General features: G+C 35.2%; 1 pseudogene; it reads right to left on the reverse strand.

Moving 5' to 3' along the window:
- Window positions 1-8,077: 8,077 nt before the first annotated feature.
- Window positions 8,078-9,041, reverse strand: LOC106009059 (olfactory receptor 10AG1-like; annotated as a pseudogene).
- Window positions 9,042-10,468: the final 1,427 nt, after the last annotated feature.

Raw genomic sequence — 10,468 nt, forward strand, 5'->3', positions numbered from 1 at the left:
TAAAAGAAAATAACTTCCAACCTAGACTGCCGTGCCCTGCAAAATTATCTTTCAAAATCGATGGTGAAATTAGATACTTCCATGACAAAAAACACCTGGGAAATTTCATGAACACCAAACCAGCATTACAATCAATTCTAAACAATATCCTAGAAAAAAGCAATTAAGGTCACAACTCCATGAGGTCTAACAGAGGGAAGCCACCAGACAAGGTAAGACAGTAAAGGGAAAGGGGGGAAAATAAGAAATAAAAGAGCCAACAAAAGTAAAACATCATGACAAGGATAAGTCAATATCTGTCAATTATAACCCTCAATGTTAGTGGCCTCAATTCACCAATCAAAAGAAATAGACTGGCAGAATGGATTAAAAAGGAAAATGCAACAATACATTGTATACAAGAAACACACCTAACTCAAAAAAACCTCATAAACTGAAAGTGAAAGGATGAAAAAGAGTTCTCCACACCACAGAAACCCAGAAGAAAGCAGGTGTAGCAATCTTATTTGCAGACAAAGTAGATTTCAAAGCAAAACTAATTAAGAGAGACAAAGATGGTCACTACATCCATGTGAGGGGAACAATCCAAGAGGAAGAGATGACAATCCTAAATATATGTGCACCAAATACAAGTGCCCCAGTGATACAAAACAAATATTAATAGACATGAAAAACCAAATAAACACTAACACAATTGTGGTGTGAGACCTCAATACCCCACTATCACAAATAGATCATCTAGACAAAAAGTTAACAAGGAAATTCTAGAACTAAACCAAGCTATTGAACAAATGGACTTAATAGATGTTTACAGAGTGTTCCACCCCAGAAAATCAGAATACACATTCTTTTCAGCTGCACACGGGTCATTTTCCAGAAAAGACCACATAATAGCTCATAGAACATGTCTAAGTCAATGTAAAAGAATTGAAGTTACCCCCTGTATATTATCAGACCATAGTGCAATAAAATTGGAGATCAATAACATAAGAAACTGCAAAACCCCAACAAACACATCGAAATTGAATATCACCCTCTCGAACAACAAATTGGTCACAGAAATAATTATAGATGAAAGTAAAGAGTTTCTACAAGTAAATGAAAATGGCAGTACAACAAAAAGGAATCTAAGGGACAAAATGAAAGCAGTTCTACACAGGATATTCATAGCAGTGAATGCCCATATTAGGAAAACTGACAAAACTCAGATAAACTAATGCAGAACCTCAAGCTACTAGAAAAAGAAGAGCATAATGAATCCAAAGCTCATACAAGAGACAAAATTATAAAGATCAGAGCAGAAATCAATGAAATGAAGACTAAGAGAACAATACAAAACATCATTGAATCAAAGAGTTGGTTTTTTTAAAGAATAAATAAAATCGATAAACCTTTAGCCAACCTTATCAGAAAAAGGATAGAAAAGGCACAAGTACATGCAATTAAGAATGAAAAAGGTGAAGTCACAGGAGATTCAACAGAAACCCAGAGGATCATCAATACTTACTTTGAGAGACTCTACTCCAATAAAATGGAAAACACAAAAGAAATGGGCAGATTCCTAGATACATATGAATTACAAAAGTTAAATGAAGAAGATATACAAATTCTAAACACCCCAATAACAATGAGTGAAATTGAAAATGTAATAGAATATTTATCAACGAAGAAAAGCCCAGGTTCAGATGGCTTCACTGCTGAATTTTACAAGACATGTAAAGAAGAACTAATGCCATTACTCTTTAAACTAATCAAGGAAATCGAAAGGGAAGTGATACTTCCAAATTCATTCCTGGAAGCAAGTGTTACTTTGATTCCAAAACCAGGGAAAGACCCAACCCAAAAAGAGAACTACAGACCAATCTCCCTAATGAACATAGATGCAAAAATCCTCAACAAGATACTGGCAAACAGAATACAGAGGGTCATCAGGAAGATCTAACACCCTGTCCAAGTCGGATTTACCCCAGGGATGCAAGGATGGTTTAGCATTTGTAAATCAATAAATATTACACACCATATTAACAGAGTCAAGGACAAAAACCATATGATCATCTCAATAGATGCACAAAAAGCATTTGACAAAATCCAACACCCATTCATGATAAAAACCGTACAGAAAATTGGAATAGAATGTCTCTATCTTAACCTGATGAAGGATATCTATGAAAAACCAACAGGTAACATCATACTAAATGGTCAAAAACTGAAAGCTTTCACCCTAAAATCAGGAACAAGACAAGGATGCTCACTAGCACCACTTCTGTTCAATATAGTCCTGGAAACATTAGCCTCAGCAATTAGAAAAGAGAAAGAAATAAAAGGAATAAAGATAGGAAAAGAAGAATTTAAACTGTCATTGTTTGCTGATATGATACTTTACATACAAAACCCAAAAAACTCCTCCAGAAGACATCTAGACTTATATGACAGATTCAGTAGAGTAGCTGGATACAAAGTCAACACTCAAAAACAATAGCCTTCTTATAAACAAGTAACAGACTCACTGAGAGAGAAATTAGGGAAACAATTCCTTTTACAATAGCATCCCAAAAAATGAAATATCTAGGAATCAATCTAATAAAGGAAGTAAAAGACCTCTACACTGAAAACTACAGCACTCTGAAAAAAAGAGATCAAAGAGGACAAAGGAAAATGGAAAGAAATCCCTTGCTCCTGTGTAGGAAAAAACAGTATACTGAAAATGGCCATACTTCCAAAACTACTATATAGATTCAATGAAATGCCAATTGAAATTCCAACAATATACTTCACAGAAATAGAGAAAACAATCCAAAAATTCATTTGGAACCATAAGAGACCTAGAATAGCTAAAGCAATTCCAAGCAACAGAGACATGGCTGGGGGTATCACAATCCCCAACTTGAAACTATACTACAAAGCTACTATGATAAATTCAGCATGGTACTGACAAAGGAATAGACCTGATGATCAGTGGAGTAGATTAGAAGATGCAGAAACAACTCCAGACATACTCAGCTACCTCATCTTTGACAAAGGAGCCAACCACCCTCACTGGAGGAAAGATAGCCTATTTAATAAATGGTGCTGGAAAAACTGGATTTCAACCTGCCAAAGATTAAAACTAGACCCATACCTATCACCATGCACTAAACTAAGATCGAAGTGGATGAAAGATATAAATATTAAGACAGAAACCCTAAACTTTCTGGAAGATAAATTAGGTAGAACTCTTGAAGACATTGGCATAGGGAAAGACTTCATTAACAAAACCTCAGCAGCACAGGAACCAGCAGAATCAACAACTGGGATCTCATCTTATTAAAAAGCTTCTTCACTGCAAAAGAAACCACCAACAGAGCTAAGAGGCAACCTACAATAAGGGAAAGAAATTTTAGCAGCTGTACCTCAGACAAAGGACTACTCTCTAGAATATATAAAGAATTGAAAAAAATCAGACACCCCAATTCAAAGACCCAATTCAAAAATGGGCATCTGAAATGAACAGGCATTTCTCAAAAAAGTAAAAGTAGCAAACAAATATATGAAAAAATGTTCAACGTCATTCATCATTCGAGAGATGCATATGAAAACAACACTGAGATACCACTTCATCCCACAAAGAATGACTGCTATAAAGAAATCAACAAATAACAAATGCTGGCAGGGTTGTGGGGAGAAAGGAGCCCTTCTCCATTGTTGGTGGGAGTGCAGACTGGTGCAACCACTGTGGAAATCAGTATGGAAATATCTCAAAGATCTAGGACTACAGGTCCCATTTGACCCAGCTATTCCTCTGCTGGGTATCTTACCAAAAGAATGAAAAGTATCATACCACAGAGATATATGTGCACCCATGTTCATAGCAGCACAGTTTGTAATAGCTAAAGCTTGGAAGCAGCCCAAGTGCCCATCAAGTGGAAACTGGATAAAGAAAATGTGGGTTTTTTTATAAAGTGGAGTACTACTCAGCCATAAAGAATGAAAAAACTAGAGTCATTTATAGCTAAATGGATGCATATCGAGGCCATACTCTTAAGTGAAATAAATGGGACACACATGTGTAAATGCTGAATAGTTTCTCTAGTTTGAGAAACTGATATTGTAAACAAGGGTTAAAATAGTTCAAATGAATAATTGATAATTTGAAATAGGAAAAAAAGGTCCAAAGATGAAGGAGTAGAGGGAGGGGAAGGCGAAAGGAAAAGAGGGAAATAAAAATCTATTAGAAAAGAAAAAAAATGGAAATGAAATCTATGTAAATAGGGAAGGGTGGAGGGGGTGAAGGGCACACAGGTAATGGTGAAAAAATAAGAACAAGATATATCACGTACAGGTACAAACACCCAATGATAAATGTAAACAAATTGTACACCTAAAATGTACCTATAAAAGAACTAAAAAAACATTCTATAGTATACTTTTCAAATGCATGTAACACCTTTCCTTATAAATAAGTAATTACAATATGTTAGAATAAAATGTAAATATGAATCCAAAGCTTAAAAATACAGATTGGTATAGCTTCTTGTGATCAGCATTTTATTTTATATGTCTTCATTTCATTTAAAATTAACTTGGGAATCTGAGGGAAAAAAGATAACTAAGGTAGGCAAATTTCAGGGCTTGAAAATTGTTATTGATGTTATTGTAATTAACTCATTTTTAGTAAGTAAGTATCTTCTTTAAAATTATGCTTGAGAAGCAAATTACAGTTTAGCTTCCCTTTAAATAGAATGCATCACTGTGCATAATGGGCCACAGAAGTTATTAAAAATATAGACAAAACAATATTTTATCATTCAGGTGGATTTATTACAAATAAAAATTATAGATACTTGGTTGGTAGATTGTTAACACTAAATATGTTATACATATGTAGTTTTCATAATCTTAAAGTTATGTCACATTTGTTTCAGTTTAATTCATTATAGGAAAGTAAAAAATAAATTTGTATACTGAGTGTATAAATTTTGAGCTTAAAGTTTTCCATTCCATCATTTATCAATTATTGATTCTGAGTTTTGCAGCATTCTAGAAATTATAGAAAATATCCATACAGAAATCCTAGCAGCATAAAAATTTTCATACTTACTCTCTTGGATTTAGATATAGTTCTCCCCCCCCAACCAGAACAATTGAAGTGTACATGTTCATAACAAGCTAGATCTCTGCAAAAACATTAAATTCTCTGTAAGTAAGAGTATCGCACTTTTCCTTCTGTTTCTGCTGCTTTCACACATGGCATCTTAATATTTAACTCTAGGCTCCTGCAAAACATCATTTCCATTTGTTGTTCCAAATACTCTCTTGCCAACAGTCACCCTAGGGCTGGCATTCAAAATCCCTGACCACTCACCCAGTGACCCCACCAGATCTTGCAGAAGGCAAGGATGCTATGGAGAGCACATGACCATTTCACTCTAACAATAGTCACTGGGGAATGATGGCCAAATCCCAAGCTGTGCATTTGATGCCCATTGCCTTTCTTAATGTTCCTCCCTCCTCTCCTCTACCCAGGCTTGGAATTAGAGAAGCAAGGTTTTGCTCACTGTAACACATGCATGCTTCACATATTGACACTTATATCTTTTTTAGCCTAACTTATACTAGCTAAAGAAGTAATGAACTTTTATCATGAACAACATGAACGATATTGCAATATACATCTCCAGTTTTACTAATTATAAAAACTTCATATTTGAAATATAGAATGGTAATGACAATTTACAGGGTAGGCTCTCATTTCCAGCCTACTTTCTTGGTTCTGGTTACACTTGGAGGCTTTCTAGGAGTCAGGAACTTCTATATTATGAATCCCTTTGTAGCATATTATAACACTGCATCACTTCAGTTTGTTTCCAGCCCAGGGTTTAAATACATTTCTTCCTTATCACCACTGACATACACTGCACACTCTAAAATCTTTGTATAGAAACCCTTCTGTTGAGGTTCCATTGGAAATCTTTCTTTGGATTAAAAAATAGATTAAATTATTAAGTTTTAAATCATAAGGAAGCCAACTCAATGTACAGATGCCTTTAACATATAAAAATTCTATAGTTATTCAATGAATATGCCCCAAGACATGGACACGCTTATTACTCCTTTATTTTTTCCAGGAGAAGTTATCCAACCCTGATGTCCTTATCACTGAACTCCATCCACAGACAGCCCTTGCTCATTCTGAGTTTAAGACAGGCTCTCTGAGGCCCCCAAGCTGGCATGGAAGACAAGATCATCATTCCTCAGTTCTAAGTAGTTCAGATTAGAGTAGTGTGGCAGTAATCCCATCAGCCACATGGATTACTCTTCAGTAGCTGACATCTTTTTAAAATACTAATAAGAAAAGAACAATAATGCCCTGTGATATTTAGGAGAAATATAGTGATATAACTTACTAGACCTTGTATCCTGCATTTTTTTAGTAAAGAGTCAAATGCCATTAGTGACTACTGCAGTAATAGAGGAATATGATATACACAAGATTCACTGAAAAGTTAATTCCTTATTTTGAATGGAACCTCTCCTAGAATCACTCTGATTTCAAAAGGTCTAGTATAAAGTTAACAAATATATATTACAGTCAATTTCTATTAAGATAGAAATTAAACTAGTAGCTGTATTTCTAACTAATGGCAAGATTTGATTGAGAAAATGAATCATTATATGTTATACAATAGCATTTTTTTCAAGTCCACAATGAGATCTTTATTTCTAAGAATATATAACTCCAGGTCAAAGGTTAGAGTAACAAAGTTATAGAAAAATTTAAAAATGTGTTTCTTTTGGAAGCATATCTGGTGTTTGCATCATAAACATACTTTAAAAAGCCAGCACTGAGATAGGCCTGTGGAGGAGGTTCTGACTTCTCCTGGTGTTGAGGATAACTTGAGGATGGTGGGATGGTTTTATTCCTGTGGGCATCAAGCATCATCACAGAAAGGATCAGTGAAAACAGGATGACACTTGTGCTGACCAGTGTCTCGCTCACAAAAGTACCTCACCAGCATAGCCTTAGTATTCAGAGAAAGTCCCACAAGAAGGCATTGATTTGCATAGCTTCCTCAAACAACATGGGCAAAATCTGCCATATACTCCATATCTGATGCCAAACTCTGCTGACCCCAGAGTCTGTAGTTAGTTGGACACAAAGCTTGAGGTCCCTAATGGAAGGCATTGGGCATGGACACCAGCAATCCCCTGGCTGTCACAGCCTTCACTGTCCAGAGGAAACCCTCATCTTTCAAGACTAAGGACAGAGCATGAGTGCACAGCAAAGGCAAGGAAACAAAATGTTTGCTGAGTCCATAAGGTCATGAATATCTAAGAATATGAAATATAAAAGATACTCAATGAGAAAATGCATGGAGTATGAACTGCTAGGCTGATCCCAGGTATGAAAAATTGGACTGTAGGTCCCATTTTTCCTAGGATTCTGACATAGATTAGAAAATATTTTTAAACATTGGAGATTGAAAATATCAGAAAATCATCAAAGAATGTATTTTTTTCATTAGATTTTATGTGTAAAAAGAGTAAAATAGGCACTTAACTCTTTTGGCTTATTTTCTATCAACTAGAGATGTTTGAGTAATTAGCATATAAAATTTGTTCTCCACATTGGTATTCTACCATTTTGTGTTCTAGATCAAAATAGTACACTGGAAGTCTAGCAGTGAATAAGTGATAAATTTCAAACATATTAAAATAATTATAACAGTTAAATAATAAAACTTTTTATATTATACATATTAGTGGTATAAGATAATATATAAAACTAGGTATATAAACATATGTATACTTTTTTCTTTACCAGGGGATAAAACAGAGGACCTTGCTGTTTAAGATCATAGATCAATACTCATATAAAGAGAAAAAGGATTGACCTGCAAAACGAGATTAATGGTCTTCAAAAGTGTGAAAATTTTATGCTGACTATATCAAGGTTTTAAAAACAATATCTAAAATCAAGATCATTTTACATAACATTAATTGATAATCATGTTATAAATTAGCAATTTATAGTTAGGCAGGAAACATCTGGATATTTCTGAATACATTTGGAATGCTGCATAATCAACACATCAGCATATTATTTCTGAGTTTTCAAGTCTTTAACCCCATGCTGGTAACTTAGTAGTTTTCTCAGGGCCAACATGACATCCTTGTTCCTCAGCGAATAGATGTTGGGATCAAAATGGTGTAGAAAAGAGAGAAGAGCTTTCACTTGTCTTCAGCATGCCTTGGTTTGGGCTGCAAATCAGTGATGATGGCTGTTCCATAGAATAGGACCATAACTGTAAGGTGAGAGGAGCAGGTGGAGAAGGCTTTGGCCCTCCAGCCCAACAAGGGCATTCTCAGAATGCTGGAGATGATTCTTCCATAGGAGATGATGATCAGCAGAAAGGGAAAAGTGACAAACACCATCACCACCACATAGACTGCTGTCTCATTGGCAAATGTGTCCCCAAAAGCCAGCTTGAGTACTGGGGGGATGTCACAAAAGAAGTGATCAATTCTGTTAGACCCACAAAAGGGAAAGAGAAAATATGGCATGTTTGTCCAATCATAACAGGAACGGTACTGATCCAGCAGAAGACCATGAGCTGCAGGCAGAATTTGGAGTTCATGATAAAGGCACAATGCAGGGGGTGGCAGATGGGCACATAGCAGTCATAGGCCATCACAGTCAGCAGGAGACATTCTGTGCCTCCCAGTATGAGGACAAAGCACATTTGTGTAGCGCAGGCAACCACGGAAATATTTCCTTTTTGGGTACAAATGTCCATGAGCATTCTTGGGATCGTGACTGTTACATAACAGATTTCCACAAGGGAAGAGTTGCTGAGGAAAAAATACATAGGTGTCTGCAGAGCAGGGTCACCTTTTGCTAATAGAATTATAAGGCTATTGCACATCAGAATTGTCAGATACATGAGTAAAAACGTTCCAAAGAGGATCCACTGATGGTTGGGAATATCAGAAAACCCCAAGAGAACAAATTCCAACAGTATAGTGGTATTTGATATTTCTGTTCCCATTTGCACATCCTCTGTAGATATGGTGTATTCAGGCTGACCGATGCACTTGTATTTGAAATGACATGCCCTGCTGTGTTACCTTACTTGGGTCTGTAGATATACTTACTTGATCTCTTATGCTATTTCTAATTTTCATTGCTTCTTCTATGACATGAGATTTGAAACTTCACAGGTAAAGTAACATGCAGTTAAGTTTCATTCAATAGATTAAATTTAACACTTTATTACACTTGGCTGTCATGATACCCAAGAGTATTGAGAAATGCACATTATTACTGGTCTTTAGAACACATAGACCAATATCATCTCCTTCTTTGCCCTTAATTAGAATTGGTTTACAGGTTTTTTTTTTCTCTTGTTTGCCAAGGTTATTGGTTTTCTCTTTATTGATAATTGTATTCCATCTTCTTTACTTTCTTTCTTTTTTTTTTTTTGGTACCAGGGATTGAACTCCGGTCCTTATGCTTGCGCAGCAGGGGGCAAAACCACTGAGCTAAATCCCCAGCACCCATCTTCTTTACTTTCAAGGCCATTCTGTGGAAGCTTTTTTTAATTCTTAGTAAAAAATTGGGTTTTATATCCTCCTTTAGCAGTCCAGTGGAAGCAGTATTCCTAAATCTGTTCTGCATTACAAAGCAAATAAGTGCATGATTGCTATTTTTCTATGTGTACCTCTCCCATCCAATATACCAAATATTAAATCTATTAAACTCAGAATAATAATGACTTTCTCTATTAACACCTCCTTTCCCCTGAATGATAAATATTAACTAAACTTGAATTTAGTGAAAAGCGTGACTAATTCATCATACTATTCTTCTATGTCCTGTCTTCTCCTTTTTTTGTTTCCATTATTATATACTTTCCTTTTAATCAAATCCAACTTCTTTTCTCTATATTCTTTTGCTAATATTGTCCTCTTACAGTGTGAGTTTGATGAAACTTGATTGTAAATAGTGATATACCCTGGCCATTGTAGATGTCAAAGTACAGAAATGGAACTAGAAATCGAACCATATCTTCATTGTACTCTTTCTCCTTTCTCTGCCAAAATCCTATCATTCAAGTTCTCTTTGACCCCTTCCCATTTGCAAGATAACTGTCTTTGGCTTGTAATATCCATACTTGATTGTGCTCTTCATTTGTGATTTGAATTGCTCAAGAGAGATACCGTAAATTAATAATATCAATATGTATAAATGAGGGAGGAAATTTATAGAAGGAGAAAGGGAGGTGGGATAGAAGGGGATTAAAAAAAAGAATTCAGCTGTGTTGTGTACATATACACATTTCTCAAGATGGTTGTGAAATGATTGTACTGCAAACACATGCTAATTAAAAATTAAAAATCAAGTAAAAATCTAAGCAAAATTAAAACAAAAACATCTCGCTCTTTTATATTAAAATTATTCAATATGAAGCATTTTACACTGCTTTAAAAT

The sequence above is a fragment of the Heterocephalus glaber genome, unplaced genomic scaffold, assembly GCF_053883595.1.
Source record: "Heterocephalus glaber isolate CG9 unplaced genomic scaffold, H.glaber_assembly_v1.0 deba00001673, whole genome shotgun sequence".
Classification (NCBI taxonomy): Eukaryota; Metazoa; Chordata; class Mammalia; order Rodentia; family Bathyergidae; genus Heterocephalus; species Heterocephalus glaber.